Source organism: Mesoplodon densirostris, chromosome 5 (assembly GCF_025265405.1).
Source record: "Mesoplodon densirostris isolate mMesDen1 chromosome 5, mMesDen1 primary haplotype, whole genome shotgun sequence".
Taxonomy (NCBI): Eukaryota; Metazoa; Chordata; class Mammalia; order Artiodactyla; family Ziphiidae; genus Mesoplodon; species Mesoplodon densirostris.
This window is the reverse complement of record NC_082665.1, coordinates 141,672,729-141,691,369: the sequence shown is the minus strand read 5'-3', so window position 1 is coordinate 141,691,369 and position 18,641 is coordinate 141,672,729. Positions and strand designations below refer to the sequence as shown.

At 35.5% G+C, this 18,641-nt stretch overlaps 1 non-coding gene across 1 annotated transcript; it reads left to right on the top strand.

Annotated features, from left to right (window-relative positions):
* The first annotated feature begins 18,195 nt into the window (after window positions 1-18,195).
* Window positions 18,196-18,330, top strand: LOC132491467 (small nucleolar RNA SNORA70). Its single transcript, XR_009532685.1, has one exon. It is a non-coding gene; the product is annotated as a small nucleolar RNA SNORA70 (small nucleolar RNA).
* The last annotated feature ends 311 nt before the right edge of the window (window positions 18,331-18,641 follow it).

Sequence of the window (18,641 nt, the reverse complement as noted above, 5' to 3'; positions counted from 1 at the left end):
ATATTTGCATTGTTACCTCATGATGATATGAGATTTAAATGAGATAATGCATATAAAACAGCTTGGTTCAGCACCTGGCACAGAGAAAGTGAACTGCAGCTACTTCCACTTTTGAGTGATGGATATAAATTTTGATGTTAAATACAGAAAAAAAAAAAGATGAGTGCTCAAACTCTCCAGAGGTTATAACAAAGATCCAGTCATTCTCCCTTGTTAATGGATAAACTTAAGTGTCAGAGTCTTTTTGCAACATACTCATATGTCTTTTATTGTTATCTCCAAACTTTTCATGTACACCCACGTGGCACATGGAATACTTACTGGGCTTACCAGTTTCCAGGAATGAACCTCTCTAGTTCATGGCATTCCATAATTATGCAATCCAAAATCTAATAACAAATGTGACTTACAGGGTGTAAGGATCTGCAAGACAAAAATAAAAAATAAGAGACTTAATTCTCTCTGACAAAAATAAGGAAAGAGTTCTCCTCTCACCTGTTTTAGAGAAATAGTTTTAGAAAACTTGCATTTATAAGTTATTTTTCTGTCTCTTTGAAATACATGTCAAATTTTTAGAAGCAAATAAGCCTCTTGCCTGCTTTATGACCCAGGAATGTCCTTCCCAAGGACCTGGGAGCTATCTCTTGGAACTGTAAACATCAGGGGAGATAACACCTCCATCTCCCAGCCTAACTTCAGTGGGTGCCTTGCTCCCAGTTGCCCACCTGTCATAAAGATATGAGAAGTTTATTTTTCCTTTGTATAAAACCAATTAACTAACACAGATGGTCACCACAATTACCAGGTAGATTTAGGATAAACAATGTGCAATAAATGGTGCTATTAAGTCCTCTAAATTGGGATCTAATCATTGTTTATCCTGAAAACATTTATGTAACAGGCATCAGTTTGGCTTTATAAAAAGGTGAGATTTCTTTCTGTCTCTGTAGTCGCTTAGTGGATTACCGTGATACACATCTATTCTCATTTAATTCTTATACAATGATTAAAGCTTTTTCTTTCTCTATTACTTTTGTGGAGAGGTTTTCTGGGCTGAAAGATTTTGTTTTCAGTTGTACCTCCCCAACAAGCGATATATCATTTTTAATTTTTCCCAACCTACAAATTATTTGGTTAACTTTTATACGTTAGGAGTTCCTATTTCATTATCCACACATCCAGAAATTACTGTCATTTCCACCAAATTTCAAAGAGTGACTGATAGTGATATTAATTCAGAAGAGGGAAAACTGAGAGGTAACCATCTTAAAATGTATTTTTTAATTGAATTGTGCTCTCAGAAATGAGTATTTACTGAACCATAAGGATTTTACACTATAAGCCACATGTATAAACAAAGATTATTTTTGAACTGAGAAATAAGTGCAAAGGAAACATTTTAAATATTTTGCTATTTCAAGGATTTCCATGTAGAAGATAGAAGAGGCTTTTCTCATTTTAATTCCAGAGGTGGAGTAAATGCCAACGTGTGGGACTCTCAGAGCAGGGGAAAGCTGGATTTAGTAGAACAATGTTTTAATAATTGAATCTTTCATCAAGCTTAGCCCCCTTCTAATGTCAAGTGCATGCTAGCAATACAATTATTCAACAGTGGGTTGGGCAAATGTCATCTGGAACTCTACATAAGCCCAGTTCTGGTGGGAGATTGAAGTCTATGCTACCGAGATCTTTCTAACTCTACCTTCTACTATTTTTGTAAAGAAAGATTTTATCAAAAGAGGACACCTGCTGATAAAGACCAAGATCTCCTGTAACAAAACCTGTAATCTACCTTTGCCAAAAGCCTTTTATGTGCCAGGCACTTTGCTGAGCATTTTCTACACATTAAGTCATTTAACATTTTTTTTCTTTTTTTAAAAACATCTTTATTGGAGTATAATTGCTTTACGATGTTGTGTTAGTTTCTGCAGTCATTTAATCTTCACTACAAACCTGAGAAGTATGTATTATGAGCACCATTTTACAGCTGGGAAAACATGCACACACATCTGGTAAATTGTGGTTGCCCATCAGGTGTTTGTGTTCACTATTTTGCCGTGCCACCTCTTATCTGAGAAAACTGCATGGACTCTACAGGCAAAGTGAACAAAATCAAAAGGATTCATTCTGTTACTTTTTATGAGTCAAATAACTTGAACTTAATAGAAAATCACAGAAGCATGTGGAATATATTAACTTCTTTCAACATCAATGTATTCCCAAAGGCTTTTAACATTTCCAGAATTGATAAAATGAATAAACAATTCGGGAGTTTCTAAAATTACAATATAAGGAAAATGAGGGTTTTCTCTTGGAAAGTTTTGCTTCTTAAAAATTTTAAAGGTATATGACAGAATTTTAGTGTGATTGTATAATAATTCTGTTGTTTAAGATAGCATTAGTGTGGCTTCCAGGCAGCAGTGCTCCAGGATTTTCTGTTAAGCTTCCCTATATAACCTTTACTATCATGCCTCCAGCCGTCTGCCCAGCTTTTCTCCTGGTCTCTCTTGTTTTGGGCAACAAAGGAAAAATTTTCATATCAGAGCCTGCTTGGCTCACACAAGTGTATACCCTTTAAATTCTTCTTGGCCCTTGTAAGCCTGCTATTCATGCCTCATCAAGTTCTTTGTTCAACTTTAGCTGTTCATTTTTCCAAAGTCTACTTAAGGCCATCTCACACCCCCATTACACTCCAACTCACTGCAGATGTGTCTCCTCTCCTGAGACATTTATCATCTAAGACTTGCAGAAAATCTTTGAGGAGGGTCTCTCTTCTATGTCCTCCCTTTCTGCCCACATCCTATTTTTGTGGGCTTTCTCTGATAATTCTCCTCCAGCCAAAGGAGTCTCAATGTAGTCTGAGAGTAGGAAAAAAAAAAAAAAGTGCACTCTGCTCAGGTAGATCCAAACTTTTCTATCTTACATATGAAAATTTAAAGTTGAATATATGAATTTAAGTTTAATTTTGTTGCCATCATTTCTTTGATATGATTACCTGTCTCCAAATCAATGGGTGGCATGGCTTACTCTAAGTGGCCGGAACATTCTCCTAGTGAGAAAGAGAAAATAAGTGTGATAGGGAAAAGGGAATAACAGCACGTCATTTAATAATTCAAAACACTATGTTACAAAGACGATCTAAGTCTCTCTTTTAAAATAATTATTGACCCTCTACCTTTTTCTGCTATCCTCCCATTCCTTTTTCTGATAAACTCAAGGGTCATAGAGAACTATTTCTCTTTCCTTACCACCTCCAATTCATTCAAATACACAGAGCTTATAACTGTAGCATAGAGGTACAACAGGCAGGGGCAGCCCTCCTACTTCTCATTATCCTAAGGTCACAAGGGATACTTGAGTCTAACAGACCTCACTAGCATTCCCCAGCACACATGATTCTTCTCTGATTCCAGACACAAGGAAGACACACTTGTTCATATCTAGAGAAATAGGCATAGCCAAGTGACTCATCTCGGTCAAGAAAATGTGAGCTGAAAGACATGGGCATTTAACATTCAACCCTCATTCTCTATACTGGACACTGGTCTTGTAGAATCTTCAAGCCTCATGTTGAGATAACAGTGTCATAAACTGATGGTACTTCCCTCCTCCTGGATCCTCAAGTGATTAAAATGAGCAGAACCTTCTCCCCTTCTGTTTAATTGGCTAATTTTTTATGTATTTCAATTCCTATTTCATTATGGATAGATCTGGAAATTATTGTCTTTACAGCCAACCTACACTGCACGTGTGGCAAGAGTGTGCAATGCACTTTCAGTAATTTTAACTCTGGAATCTTTTTGTTATCCTTGGCATGACTAGCCTATCAGCAGGAAACAAATAGGCACCGAGGGCATTTTGAATACTCTAAAGGAAGATTATTTTACATAAAGTATTTTACTAGAATGTGGAATTTTAATCCCAAGAAATAAGCCAATTTCACCAGTGTGGGGTACAAAATGGATTGTAATAATCAAGTTAATATGACTCCTATTCCCCTCCTTTCAACTTTGAACATGTTTCACTCTCCTCCCCCCAAAAATTTTCTCCTCACCTAGTCAGGCAATTCCCCAACTGTTACTAACTGCCTATTTAATAAACTCAGATATCCCCACTTCTCCACTGAGGCTGATAATTACGAACTTTATAACTTGAGGCAAGATGGACAATCCAGTAAGATCTCAAGCTTGGGTAGCTTAAACCTAAACAGGAGAATAATTCTCAGCTCATGATTGTTGTCTTTGCAATTGTAGCTGCAGATAATGCCAAAGTTATACCTAAAGGTCAGTTCTGGGTGACACATCTCTTACAGGGCACCACTTACTCATCATTTGTGGCTCAACTAACAGCTACTACTTTTCTCAGTCTCCTTTAATGGTTCCTTCTCTTCTATAAGACCTGAATGTTGAAAAATCTGAATGTTGAAAAATCTCTTCTCTATCCAGTATCATGTCTATAAATGCCAACTCCTATGTAGTTGCATGTCACAGTTAATGCCTCCAGCCTAAATCACTTCCCTGAATTCCACATTTATCTATGCAACTGTCAATTCAGCATCTCCACTTGGATGTCTAATAGATATCTCAAGACCAACATGTCACAATTGAACATCTGAACTCCCACACTTACATACTAAAAGCTGCTCTTCCTGTAGCTTCCCCGATCTCAGTAATGGCAACTCTAACCTTTTGCCCCTAGCATTCTTGATACCCTTTCTTTGATCTCATTTATTTCCAATCCTCTTGTTTATTTCCTAACATACTATGCAATTCAATTATTTATCGTGTATAATGTTTATATTCTGTGTCCACTAAGGGAAAGTAAGACTCATGGAGATTTTTGTTTCATGTTTCTGTTTTGCTGCATAAAAGTTAAAGTATCCCGAGGGTCTAAGTGAGTGACTTTTATATTGAGTATTAATGTATTAGGGGACTTTTTATTTATTTTCTAACTGGCATATAAATTGCCCCTTCTGAAATAGAAAAATAAGAGCTAATTATTTTTTCTTAAAAAATATATACAATTTCAGTGCTGCTTTCCTCTTCATCCAAAATTGAAATAAGCATCGGTTAACAGCAAGAAATGCACTTCTGAAGAACTTCTAGCCTTTTTATAAGCTATAGTGCTTAAACAATAATCAGAAAAACACTAAAGCAACAAATGGTACAACTGCTACCTTTTCAGATAAATCTACCATGTCAGCTTTCCTCATGTCTGACATTAATATTGTTTCTCATATTTCAGTATATTAAAATTGCCATTTTGTAAGATCCAAAATCAGCAAAGATCATATATAGTTTCATATTTGCAATCAGTCTTAAAATATTTTGTTTTTCCTAACTTCATAAAAAAGGCTATTTTTAACAGCTTTACTGAAATATAATTCACATTCTATAAAATTCATCTATTTAAAGTGTACAATTCAGTGGTTTCTATCATATTCACAGAGTTGTGTAATCACCATTATCTAATTTTAGGACATTTTCATCATCCCCAAAAGAAACTCTATTCCATTAGAAGTCACTCTTCATATCCACCCACCTCCCCACCCAACAGTCCCAAGTGGAATAGGGAAGAACAAATCTGACTCTATATTGGATCTGTTTATTTTACTTCAAACTTTGTATTCTATTGCTTTTGCTACAAGTTATTCACTAAAGGGATGTTGCCTGTAGCTTAAAGTATACATACTGGCCCACCTCCAGAAACCCTGCCTCCCATGCCTGAGCAGGAGGCTATCAAGTATCTTTGTTGGGCTCATGGGAAACATCCTGACCAGGACTACCTATGAATGGCTGCAAGAAAGAAGAAATTAACACATCCCTTTCAAAATATTTGCAACAACGTACCCTTTTTTCCCTTTACCTTTTCTCCTCTGACCCTTCTTGTTCTATAAAAGAAGTTAGCATCCAAACCTGGGCAAGATATTTCTTTGGGACACTAGTCCACCATCTTCTCTATCTGCTGGCTTCCCAAATAAAGTTGCTATTCTTTGCCCCAACACCTTGTCTCTAGATTTATTGGCCTGTCATGCAGCAAGCAGTACGGGCTTGGACTCCATAACACAGGCAACCACTAATGTACTTTCTGTCTCTATATATTTGCCTACTCTGGAATATTCATATAAATGGAATTACACAACACATGGCCTTTTGTGACTGACTTCTATCACTTAGCATAATACTTTCTAGGTTCATCCATGGAGTAGCATGTATCTGTACATCATTCCTTTTTATTGCTGAATATTTCATTGTATGGATATACCACACATTTTTTTATCCATTGATCAATTGATGGACATTTGGGTTGTTTCCACTTTTTGGATGTTAGAAACAAGGGACATATGTTTTTATTTCTCTTAGGTATATACCTAGGAATCTACAATGTCTAGGTCATATGGTAACCACAGGCTTGACATTTTGAGGAACTGAAAAACTTGTTTCCTGAAGTGGATGCACCATTTTACACTGAAAAACACTATTTTTACATTGTCAAGATTAGCATTTTGTGTAAAGTTATTGTTTGCTGAAAGGGAAAGTTAAAGTAAATTATCTCAAATGCATCTTGTATTAGGTGATTCAGTTACACCGTGCTTTAAAACGCGTAAGCTTTTACTTTTTCTTTTAAATTTACAGAAAAAAATTGAGAGAATACTAAGATAAACACTCCTAAACTCTTCACCTAAAATAACCTATTGTTAACATTTTGTCACATTTGCTACTTCCCTACACACATGCACATGTGTGTACACACATCTTCCAGAACAATTTGAAAGTAATTTGCAAACTTCATGGCATTCCATATCTAAATATAATATATATCCAGAAAACAAGGACATTTTTCTGCACAACCACAATATCACTATCACACCCAAGAATGTAAGAATTATTAAAACATGTAAGAATGTAAGAATTATTAAAACATAAAATAATACTACATATTTTTCATAAAAGTATGATAACAAAAGAAGATAATATTGTTTATCTCAGAGACTCCTTCAGAATTTATCTCTCTAGGTTGACAACAGGAAAAGAAAACAGTCACTAAGGGACAGGAAGCGACCTTCTAAAACTGAACAGGACACAGTGGGCCCTCCCAGGTAAGAAGGCCTTTCTGTGTCCACCATTTCTTGTTTATAGAAAAAAAGTTTCAGCCTCCTAGACCTACCCTGAGTTCCAAAGGGCAGAACCAAACAGTTACTAATTAGGGAAGTGCAGAAAGAAATAATAGTGCAACAATGGGGGCCTGGCCCTGATTCCTCCTGAGTTGTACATAAGAATCTGATACATATCTCTGAGTTCTACAGGAACTAAGGCCCCCATCCAGGTGGAGGATTGTAACTCCAGGCTGAGCACAGGCACATGGACCCCAGACTGGTTGGAACCAGAGGCTGATGATTGAGATTCCTGGAGCACCACCCCGTTACCTCACCACCAACCAAAAAGAGGAGGGTTACACACCCTGAAGCCCTCCCTGCAAACTTTGCCTATTAAAAACTCCTTCCCTGAAACCCAACAGGGAGTTTGGGCTTTTTAAGCATGAGTTGCCCCGGACTCTTTGTCTGGAGCCTTACAATAAACACTGCATTTTCCTTCACTACAACCCAGTGTCAATAGATTGGCTTTACTGTGTGTAGGCGAGAATACCCAAGTTTGATTTGGTAACACTTCTATTTTACCTGTATTATTTTTTCCTAAAGAAAAAATATATATAGCAAAATGCTAACATTTGTTAATATGAACTGTGCATATATATGTATTTTTCTTATATTTAATAGTAAACGTTGAAATGTTTCTTTAATTAAAAAAAAAAGAGTCTGAGTAATTGAAGTTTACATTGCCCTGGATGAAAAAATTTATAACCATGGTATTATGAAATTATTATTGTTTTGTAAATGAAAAATAGTTTAATATTAGAATTTGATATGGTTCAACATACTATACTTATATTATACTGGTCTAATATAATTTATATATATATATATATGTATATATAACATATTTATAAAACCATTACAAGGGATACTTATTGAGATATGAAGCAATATCTGTTGGTTTGATTTTCATGACCACATACATAGATAGAACTCTTGAAGACCAGACTATAATACAAAAGCAAATGCTGAGCAGCACACTTGCCAGGCCTCCTGGAGGAGATCCTTTGGAGTAAACACTACAGAGACAGGATTAACTGTAGGTACTGGGGCCCCTCACTGTCCCACACACACTAATGCAGCTCACAGCAATGTAACAGCACTGAATGGCAGACTCTGGAAGAGGGACTCTGATCCTGGGCTGTGGGGTTTTTGAACTTTATGATGAAGAAAATTTCAACACTTCCACCATGTGATCAGAGGCTATAATACAACAGCACTATAACGTGGCTCCACCTCTACCTCACAAGCTCAGCATACCTGCTCAGGTGAGTACCACTGTGATCCAGGACAGATTCCAAGCCTTCTGGTCGACGTGACTGTTCCATGCACTTGGCTGTAGCTAGTTTCCATGGAGTTTTGTAGGAGGTCAACTTCTTTCTGGGGCACCAACCTGTAGAGATATTGTCTTCAATAAATTAATCCTTTCCTCACAAATGCCAAAGAAATTCATGATTTTCCTTTGTAAAACATTAATCTAGAAAAGGAGTACATTCCTTAAACGATAGAAATAAATATAGAAAGCTGGTGGGGTAGACTCTACTATATTAAGAACTATATGAAATATATGGATATGTAAGAGGTTATGAAATATAATGGAAAAAGCATTGGAGGATAGGTCTGGAGATGTGGATTACAGTCCTTATATTTTCGCTGTTTACTTCAGTGATCTCCAGCAAGCCACGAAAAATTTTGGATCTCCTAATTTTTATTTAAAAATTGATCTAAAAATAAATATCAAAATTTTATCTGAAATTAGAATGACTGTTGAAAAACTCTTTGGCCAATGTCTGTTTCTTAGAGTTCTGAATCTTAAATGACCAATTAATTAATTTAGATTCTGGCAAGAGGAGAGTTTTACTTTGAGGTTTTCTGATTTAGAGCCAAGAATCTTACTATGTAAAACTATTTAAAAAGAATTTCAGACATTTTATTTTGTTTTGTTAAGTAACTAACCCTTTCAACATGCCCCTCGTATGGTATACACTAGATACTGTAGGTTTTTCATGGCCAATAGGGAAAAGTGTGTCCTTTAAATATTTTTACTCCTGGATCTCATTCTGATTTTCATTGTTATTAATTTTTTATATTTTACTCTATAATAGTCCTTATTGAAACATATATATATATGTTTTTTTCTTTATTAATCAATACTTCTCAACTAGATTTTCAATGGTTAATCAGAGTTTTATCTCCTCTTTTAAATTTTATAACTTGGTAATATTAAAAACTGGAAAAATACTGCCATGAATCTTGAAGAATTGAGGGGGAACCCTCAGAATATTATGGATAAGGACTGCTCTTAATTTAGCATTTTCACTAATTTCATTCCTGACTCATTCTATTCCCCAAACTTATCATTCCACTAATATTTTATGGTAAAACTAGAAAAAGGGATAAAAAGAAGAGTATGGAAATGGCTAACATTTTATGGGACTCTACATTTAACATCTCTACATACAATCTCATTTCATCTTCTTAGCTTCTGTCGTATGAAAAATGGAACTCGAGCAAGTCATGAGGTTTGCCCCAGAGCTCATAGCTAATATGTTATAGAGTTGAACTGGAATTCTGATCTTTAGATTCTGGGTTTTGTGACCAGATAGCATTAGCTCTTTCAATAGATAATAGGATTGTTTTCCATGTCATTGACTGTTTCCACACTGCCTGAGGTCCTATTCTGGAAATAAAGTAGCAAAGACTGTGTATACGAGTGCTCTCCTTTGAGGTAAATGTATAAGAGCAGCCACCCTGAGGTTCCCTGGGGCCTCTAGGCTTCTGGAGGCCCACCTTCCCTTAAACAGCCCATTAGTAGTACACCAAGCCACACTCTGTGTTGTTACAGGAAGTCTAGGCCCCTCCCCAAAATATTCTCTGGGCCCCTCAGGAGTTCCTGTGGAGCCTAGGAAAACGCATGACACCTATTAAATTCTTGCCAAACGTTAATATTATCATAATTGCCCATCTTACTCCACCTTTCTCTGTATATCACCTCTGCCCTTCACATACCATTTCATGTGCCAACCTTCTGCCCAGTTCACTCTGCTCCAGCCTGCTAACTGATGCCCTTGCCTTTTTTTTAAAAAAAATTTATTTATTTATTTATTTATGGCTGTGTTGGGTCTTCATTTCTGTGCGAGGGCTTTCTCCAGTTGTGGCAAGTGGGGGCCACTCTTCATCGCGGTGTGCAGGCCTCTCACTATTGCGGTCTCTCTTGTGGAGCACAGGCTCCAGACGCGCAGGCTCAGTAGTTGTGGCTCACGGGCCTAGTTGCTCCGCGGCATGTGGGATCTTCCCAGACCAGGGCTCGAACCTGTGTCCCCTGCATTGGCAGGCAGATTCTCAACCACTGCGCCACCAGGGAAACCCGCCCTTGCCTTTTATTCCTCAGCACACACCTAACAAAAAGCTAAGTGTTCAATAAATGCTATTAAGGTTTTCCTATAATGGAATTATGGGGCAGGGAAGGAAATTGAAACCTGAATATTTTTTTCAAGTTATTGCCCCAGCTAGCATTTTCTCCTCTGCCAGTTTTTCTGCTTGGCTATATCCTCTCTTAGGCCTTGTGCTGGGTTATTGATATTTTCCCATCTATCTCAAGTAGCACCCGCTGTCTGCTGCTCTCTGTCTCTCAGACTCCAGACTTCAAATCTTAGCCTCTGGCCTCAACTAGAAGAAGCCAAAAATAATTTCACCTCATAAATATCTCTTCATTCAGGGAAGACAGTCCTTTCACATTTTGGTGCAAAGCAGGTTATGCTTGACTGTCACAAATGTTGCTTTTCTTGAATAGATATTGTTTTACTTTTGTGTAGCCAAGTAGACTGTTGGTGGTTTCTAAAAGCAGAAAGCTGTAAACCTCAAATGCAAATGCAATCAGCTAATTCTAGCTGTAGAAATATTAATAGAAGTTTATTTTCACTTTCTTCCTCTTCTTTTTTCAGCAATAAAAATCACAGATCCATTTTGCAGACAGGACTTAGTCACTCAGATCTCCACCCCTACCTCCAAAGTCCCTGGAAACAGACTGATGTTCCCAAGATCAGAAGTAGCTCAGTCTGGACACAAAAACACAGTGGCAGTGGATAATACTGCTGACTCTTCCAGATCCAAAGCCAGGGTTCTGGCTTCCCCCAATTATAATTACTCTTTAAGCAAAACTTAAAAGAAGAAAGCAAGAATTAGAATATATGAGTGAGTTTTCCTTCAGAATGTGGGCTAGGCATAATTTGCAAATGAGATTTCTATACTAGTCTGATTATTTACAGGTGAGGAAAGGTGGAATCATAATGTCTTTCTGTTTTTATTTGCTCATTTGATTGTCTTAATGATATATTCTTTAAACTAAAATGACTTTTTTATTCTTATAAATTAAAGGCACTTATTCAACCTGCTCTCTTCCCACATCTGCTCTTTTAAAGCTTCGACTAGCATTGAAGGAGGCTGGGATATTTAAGGAAATTGAAAAAATTTAAAAACTTTCATTTCATCAGAGGAGATGAAGATGGTTAAGTAAAATGATATGAGCCCCACAGATGTAGGACTTTGTAAGCTTATCCTTGAATTCAAGGCTTTACTCTGAATAATAGAATGAAAGACTTCCAGGTGACCTTTGAGACAATCTCAGATGACCCTACGTTGTGCAAATAATGAGGCAAATAAGATCTCCTCTAAAGAAAAGTAGTGGAATCTAGTTTGGAACATAGGTCTCTTCTGCGCGAGCACAAAGACCAGGGTTCCATACAATTCACCTACCTATCAAGTCAGTTAAGATGCTCTACTTCTTATATCTTCTTTTATATAGATGACTTCTTATAAAGTAAGTCCGTATTTCCAGTGGTTTCCCCCTTCAAATGTATGGTTAGACAAATTTAAACAATAAAAGAGAAAAAGAAACTTTTGAGAGGAGACTGTTAACAGTGGATAAATAATTTGTTCAAAAATGCACCCTCACTTCTCTTTGTATAGTTGGGCATTATCGTTTGACATTGTGAAGTTCATCTGTCTCTTCCTCTGTGAAGTTCTCTCCTCTCCCCCAAAAGAAGAGGAAAATGTTTTTGCTTCAAGAGGAAAGAACATCTGTCCCACCCTGCACCCTCAGCCCTGGTTGCCCATGAACAAGGGCAAATATATCATTAAACGAGGCATCAAATATCAAACAAACTTGTTTTCTATCTCATCTCAAACCTATTATGAATCTAAAATTCTGCTCTCTCAATTATAACACAGGATTGAATTTCATAAAGCTCTATGTGTAATATTAAGAGGCAATTCACTCAGGTGATAGCAGTTATATTTGCGTATGCCTGGTACCATTCACTTCACTTTTCATTAAATGTGTGTTAACCTAAAACTACCCTAGGCTATAAAAGTGTAAGAGGATTGTGATAACATACCATTAAAGTGAGAGTAAATCAGCAGAAACATAACATTAGATTTTCTAGTTCAGTTGCTTTGCCGACTGTAAATATAGACCATTCTTCCATGAAGTTATAGATATTTTCAATGAGCACAACTGAAAATACAAATTGTGTCTTAAAGCCTGCTCTTAAAACCAGGAAAATGAAAGTAAATTTAGATGTGGAGTTAACCATATTTTCATTATGAAAATTAAAGCTGGGAAAAATATCTAATTACAATATCTAATTTGCAGCAATATTATTTCCTACTGAAATACACTAAACTGTATCCATGAGATGCAAATGAAGCCATTTATTGACACAAACCTTCCCCTAAAGTTACTCAGGCTCGTTCACTATTCCAAATGTTGCGGTATTGCTGTGGTTTTAAAATACAAAAAAAGAAAAACCACGTAATTACCATAATTGTATATCTATGATAGAATTTCTACTCCAAAACTTTGTCAAGAAGCAACACTGACACTTTTTAAAGACCTAAGTATTTCTTCTTTCCTGACTTATGTTATTTTTGTTCTTCTGGAAATTTTATTAAACCAGTTATAGGAATGTTATTTAATGAAAAAAGAAAAAGTACTCATCGCCTCAATATGATCTCTGCTTTCACTTTAATAGATTTCCTTTTCATGCATGTCTCAAATGTGCACAACATTTTAACCTGTGTGTAGTTCTCAGAGAATTTCAATGCCATTCCATATTCAGCCTCCTGGTAGGAAACCTCAAGCTAAACAGAATGACTGGGAAATAATTCCTGTGGTTTTCCAAAGGCATCCTGGAGGTGAATGGAGATTCTCGGGTGTTGTGGAAAGGTAAACAATAAAGGAAACATTTATAGTAAGAGATTCCAAAATTCATTTGTGGGTGAATTCCATCAACTATGGGTGTTGGCTCTAATAATAACAACAAAACATTTGTTCAGCTCCCTAGAACTTAGAAAGTGGTCCTGTAGACACGTTTTCAGTTGATTAATATGAAATTCTAATAATGTACCAACTGTCATTGATGTACTCTGCCAATAGGAAACCAAGTCTCCTGTCTTCAAATTATTTACCCCTAGGAATAGAGTGGGGAATTAGCAGCACCCAGCTAGAAGTGGTGTCTTCTCCTGCCTCTCTCCACAATACTGTTCCCCAGGAGTCCACAGTGTAGACAACAGTTATCCTTATCCACCTATGTGTTTCTGATTCAAGATGGCAGAATAAGAATTTGGAATTAAATAATTTAATTCTAATATTTTTCTGCTCCCTCCTCCCCTCCTCCCAAAGACACACACACACACACACACACACATGTTTTCTGGTGTACTTAAGTACTATGGATATGTTTCAATCCCTAATATTTGACTTGTAAAGAGAGTCCTGGAGTCTCTGATAGTATCTCTGGCTTCTAATGGCTACCTTTAAATCTACCTCTGCAATCTTCTCCCCCAGAAACTGGCATCTAAAAAGTGCACTTTAGAAAAGCAATATATGTACTATCACAAGTTTAATGGGGAAAAAAATTGTACCACTGAATTCCATCAAATGTGCAGTCCAAATCCAATATTGAGCTGCCTCATTGTAAGAATTTTTGCACTTTTCTTGATTAAAAGAAAGCATGGAATGAAAAATCAAGTATACAGTGATATAGTAATATAACACATCAATGACTTTCTATAAAATATTTTCAGTCTTATAATCAATGAATAGACATAGAATGATAACTATTTTTCATGTAATAACTGACCCAATCACAAGTTATATGCTTACATAAAGTTTTGATATTTTAGTCTCAGAAATCAAGCTTTGAGAAAACGCAAAAGTAGTAGACAATTTTTTTAAGTGAAAAGGTGATAGCAGCTGAATTTAGTAAGTTTTCTTCTGGAAGGTAGGATTGTCTGAAGGCTGAAAAATATATGAGAAACAGCTGTAAACTTCTATAAAATTTGACTTGCTCTGGCTCCCAAAAATCGCAGGTTTAGAATCCCTTCTCTTCTGATAAGTAGCTGTGTGGCCCTAGGCAAATTACTCTCTCTGTTGTGGTATCCTTATCTGTAAATGTGAAATCCCTCCTCAACAACCTACCTCATTGCAATGGTAGAAAAAGAAAAGGAAATATTTATGCTGAAATATTGAGATAGTATTAGACTCATTCCATTTTCCTAACTTTAAAATGATACATTAATTGTCAATTTTAACACAGCACTCTACTTATTATGAAATGCTTTAAATAGTCCCATATCAGAATTTGTATCTTTAATATAAGTCACTGAATAACAAGACATCTAAGCTATTTAATATAAAGATTTAAAATTTGGAAATATGTTTAAGGGAATAGTATAAGTGGTGGACACACTACTCCTACCAAAAACATTTCCCTACTTCCCTAGAGAAATCAACATTTTCAAGTAGCTTTATTCACATGATTGATCATTTACATAGAATGTTTTCCCTCTTTTCCTCCAAATACATCTCTGCTCATCCTTAAAGGCCCAGCCCTCAGTCCTCTCTTTCTTTGAATTCTAACCACATATATGTTTGTAACCACACCATTGAAACCTCTTTTCTTGCTCACAGATTCGTTGCTGTATGTTAAATGCGTCTCCCCCTTCCAGGTGTACTGAGCAATGATGTTTCACACTGTGCACGGTGTTAGCACTCTGGTGCTGGAGTTATGTAGACACTAATCAGAATTGGTGCTTATACTCGTCATTTTATGGCTTGGAGCAAGTTATCCAACTAGTCTTATTTTCCTTATCTTTAAAATGTCAAATTTTTATTTTGAGTATTTAAAAGTATAGAATGCTTTTGGATAATCCCTGCATGTAATGAGCTTTCAACATATGATAGTTGCTATGGTTATTATTATTATTATTTACTTCCTCTTCCATAATAGCTAACACGGCACTCACCACATCATTTGTGATCCATAAATACCTGTTGTGTAAATAATCCCTTTATAACTGCAGCATTGAGATCAACAGTAATGGACACATTTTAAGTTATTTGTGTTATATCATATTTTTATTCCACACAATTATGGTTGGTACTGATGATTTGCTTCACTGCATATTCAAAAACATGGAATTTCATCCTACTATTAAAGAAATATCTCTGTATTCCAAAACACTAATCATTTTTATGGATGTTGGCATTTTGACATAGTCAAGTGTCTCAAATAACAACCTAATGAAGCCAGAAAAGAAGAAAGAACTAAAATACACATCAAGGTCCAGAGATAAAACTAATAAATAATTTCTATGAATATGTATATTCAGAGAGGCTCTGAACATACATTTTTCCAAGTGCCAAAAGCCAGAGGTTATAATGCTCTGTTTAACCTGGAATATCAACATCCTGTAATGACCGGCTGAGATCAAGAGTAAACTGGAAACATTACCAAAATATCATATTTTAGTTCAACTACCTTACCAAAAGTTTTAGTGGTTACATTTTTAAAGCTTCACAGTTGTGGTACAGGAACAATAATTTCTCCTTGCTGTCAGCTCCCGGGTTGTTGCTGGAGTCAAAATACTGCACTTTCACAGCAGAAAATAGATGTTCACTGTCAAATGAAATCAGTGAAGAAGCAAGATATCTAAGAGTAACTCAGTTATTTCCTAACACTCCATTATTATTATTATTTTTTGTTCTCTGTATAATCTTTTTTAAAAAGTCCTATTAAAAATGATTTATCATTGATATGATTTTTATGTTTTTCCTTCTCATGAAATGTTGAGTGGTAGAGTTGGCATTCTACTTTTACTTCATCAGCACAATAAACCAGAAATTACAAAAAAAGTTATTTGCTAGAAAGTCTTGGGCTAAATGGAATTAAATATCTAAGAATCATGTAGCGTTCTTGTTTTGTTTAATGTATAAATATTGAATTTTAACTACATATACTATGGTTAAAACATCTGCAAACATCGACATTGGTATTATAATGTAGATTAATACCTCTTATTTTGCAGTATGTTATTTAGAGTTTTATAAGCATTAGTTGATAACTTCCAAAAGTTATCTAGCTAAGTTATCTATGCCCTCTATTTTAACATTCCTATTGCCAATCTATCTCTTGATGAATTTAAACATTTGAATGTTCTAAATAAATGGTTACATATGTGGAATTAACAGTTTCAGAATAATTAATTAGTGCTGCATTTGATGGTTACAATAAATACTTCATGCTCCCCCAGAAAAATTGAATTTTATCGTATAAAGCACATAAAGATTTAACAGAACTTTCAACAAAAATCCTTACCTATAATTGAAATGGATATTCAGCTAATCTGATATTAAATGACAAACCCCAAAGATGGGCTTTATATGCACTGTTGATATTGTCATGATGCTTATCTATGATGATAACCAATATGATCATATGATCACTGATTATGCAAAGTTCAGGGCTTTCATAAATGACACTTAAGTGGGTCTTTGAACTTCCAAAACTCAACAATGAAACCCAATAGCAGATTTTGGTTGAATACTGAGACCAAAGCTTTATATTCAGGTATCCTTAATAAACTTTTCTAAATACACATAAATGCACAAATATCTTTATAATGAAATAGGTGCATATTACTGAAATATAAAGTACACCACATACACCACTTTATGTCCTTTTCCACTTACCATCTTATATTTAACAGTTTATTATATATATATATAAAAAACTACTTTAGTAGTTGTGCAACATCCCAATATCTGGCTATATCATATTTTCATAACCATTTCTTTATCACTGGGCTTTCTGGATTTAAATGTTGAAATTTAAAACTTTCTATTATGTAGCACATACTACTTTAACACTTAGAAAGACAAAAATCTTTTTTAAATTGTATTAACACAAAATCCATCAAATATTTATTAAAGGACAAAATTGTACAGCTAAAGGTTGAAGCATTAATTAAAATAAATTATCAAAAAGAGCCAAAATATTTTTATATATAAGAAACATACAGTGTGTTAAATGAGAAGAATGTAAATCAGAATTTCAACCAGTGTCAAAATCATTTGTGATGGAGGAAAGAAAGGAAGAGAGGAAGAAGAAAGGGATGAAGGTAGGGGAAAAAATACTGTCCCTCATTGTCAGATTTAGCATTGAGCAGAATTTCAATAAACTTTGCTGCATTGATAAACTTAAAATATATATGTCATCTATTCTAGATTCTTATTACTTTCAAACTGGTGTGAAGAAAAATTTGAAATTTTCTTCCAATTTTCAATTTAAAACTTAGCTTTATTTATTTTTACTTGTCTATGCTTAGGACTCCTTCAGAAATTCATGTTTTCAAATACAAGACATGTTATTATTGAAATGTGTGAGTATATATATACTAGTATATGTAAATGTGTAACAGATGATCATGTCATAGATGGCTGTACATGCATGTATAGATATGCATACACAGTCTAACAATATTAATTCTTTTTTCTTTAATTTTGAATAATCTTTAGATTATAAGCATAAGAAATACTCAAAATGTCTCTTTCTAAGAATTTATATCCATGTATATTTATGTGTGTGTGTGTGTATATATATATATATATATATATATATATATATATATATATATAAAATGAGATTTGGGACCTTTAATTCATTGTTATCAAATAACTCTGTTCAAAAGTAACTGTCCCTTTGTAGCCAGGTAAGCCTACTGTGCTCTTTTCTCCATGGGGGCCTGTTGTGCAATGGCTACAAACAGCAGCCTCCTCAGTAGTGTATGCAGCCTGTTGCCTGTACCGCTTGCCCTAAGGGAACCTGGAGACAGCTTTTTCCAGTAGACATTCATGACTGGCATGCTGTCCCCAGTCTAGTCTCCACGCAGGTATGCGTGGTGCCTTTGGAAAGCCCCAGGGCAAAGTGGCCAGGGTCCATATTGCCCAAGTCATCATGTCCATCCATACCAAGCTGCAGAACAAGGAGCATGTGATTAAGGCCCTCCACAGGGCCTTAAGTTTCAGTTCCCTGGCCACCAGAAGATCCACATCTCCAAGAAGTAGGGATTTACTAAGTTTAATGCAGATGAATTTGAAAACATGGTGGCAGAAAAGTGGCTCATCACGGATGGCTGTGGGGTCAAA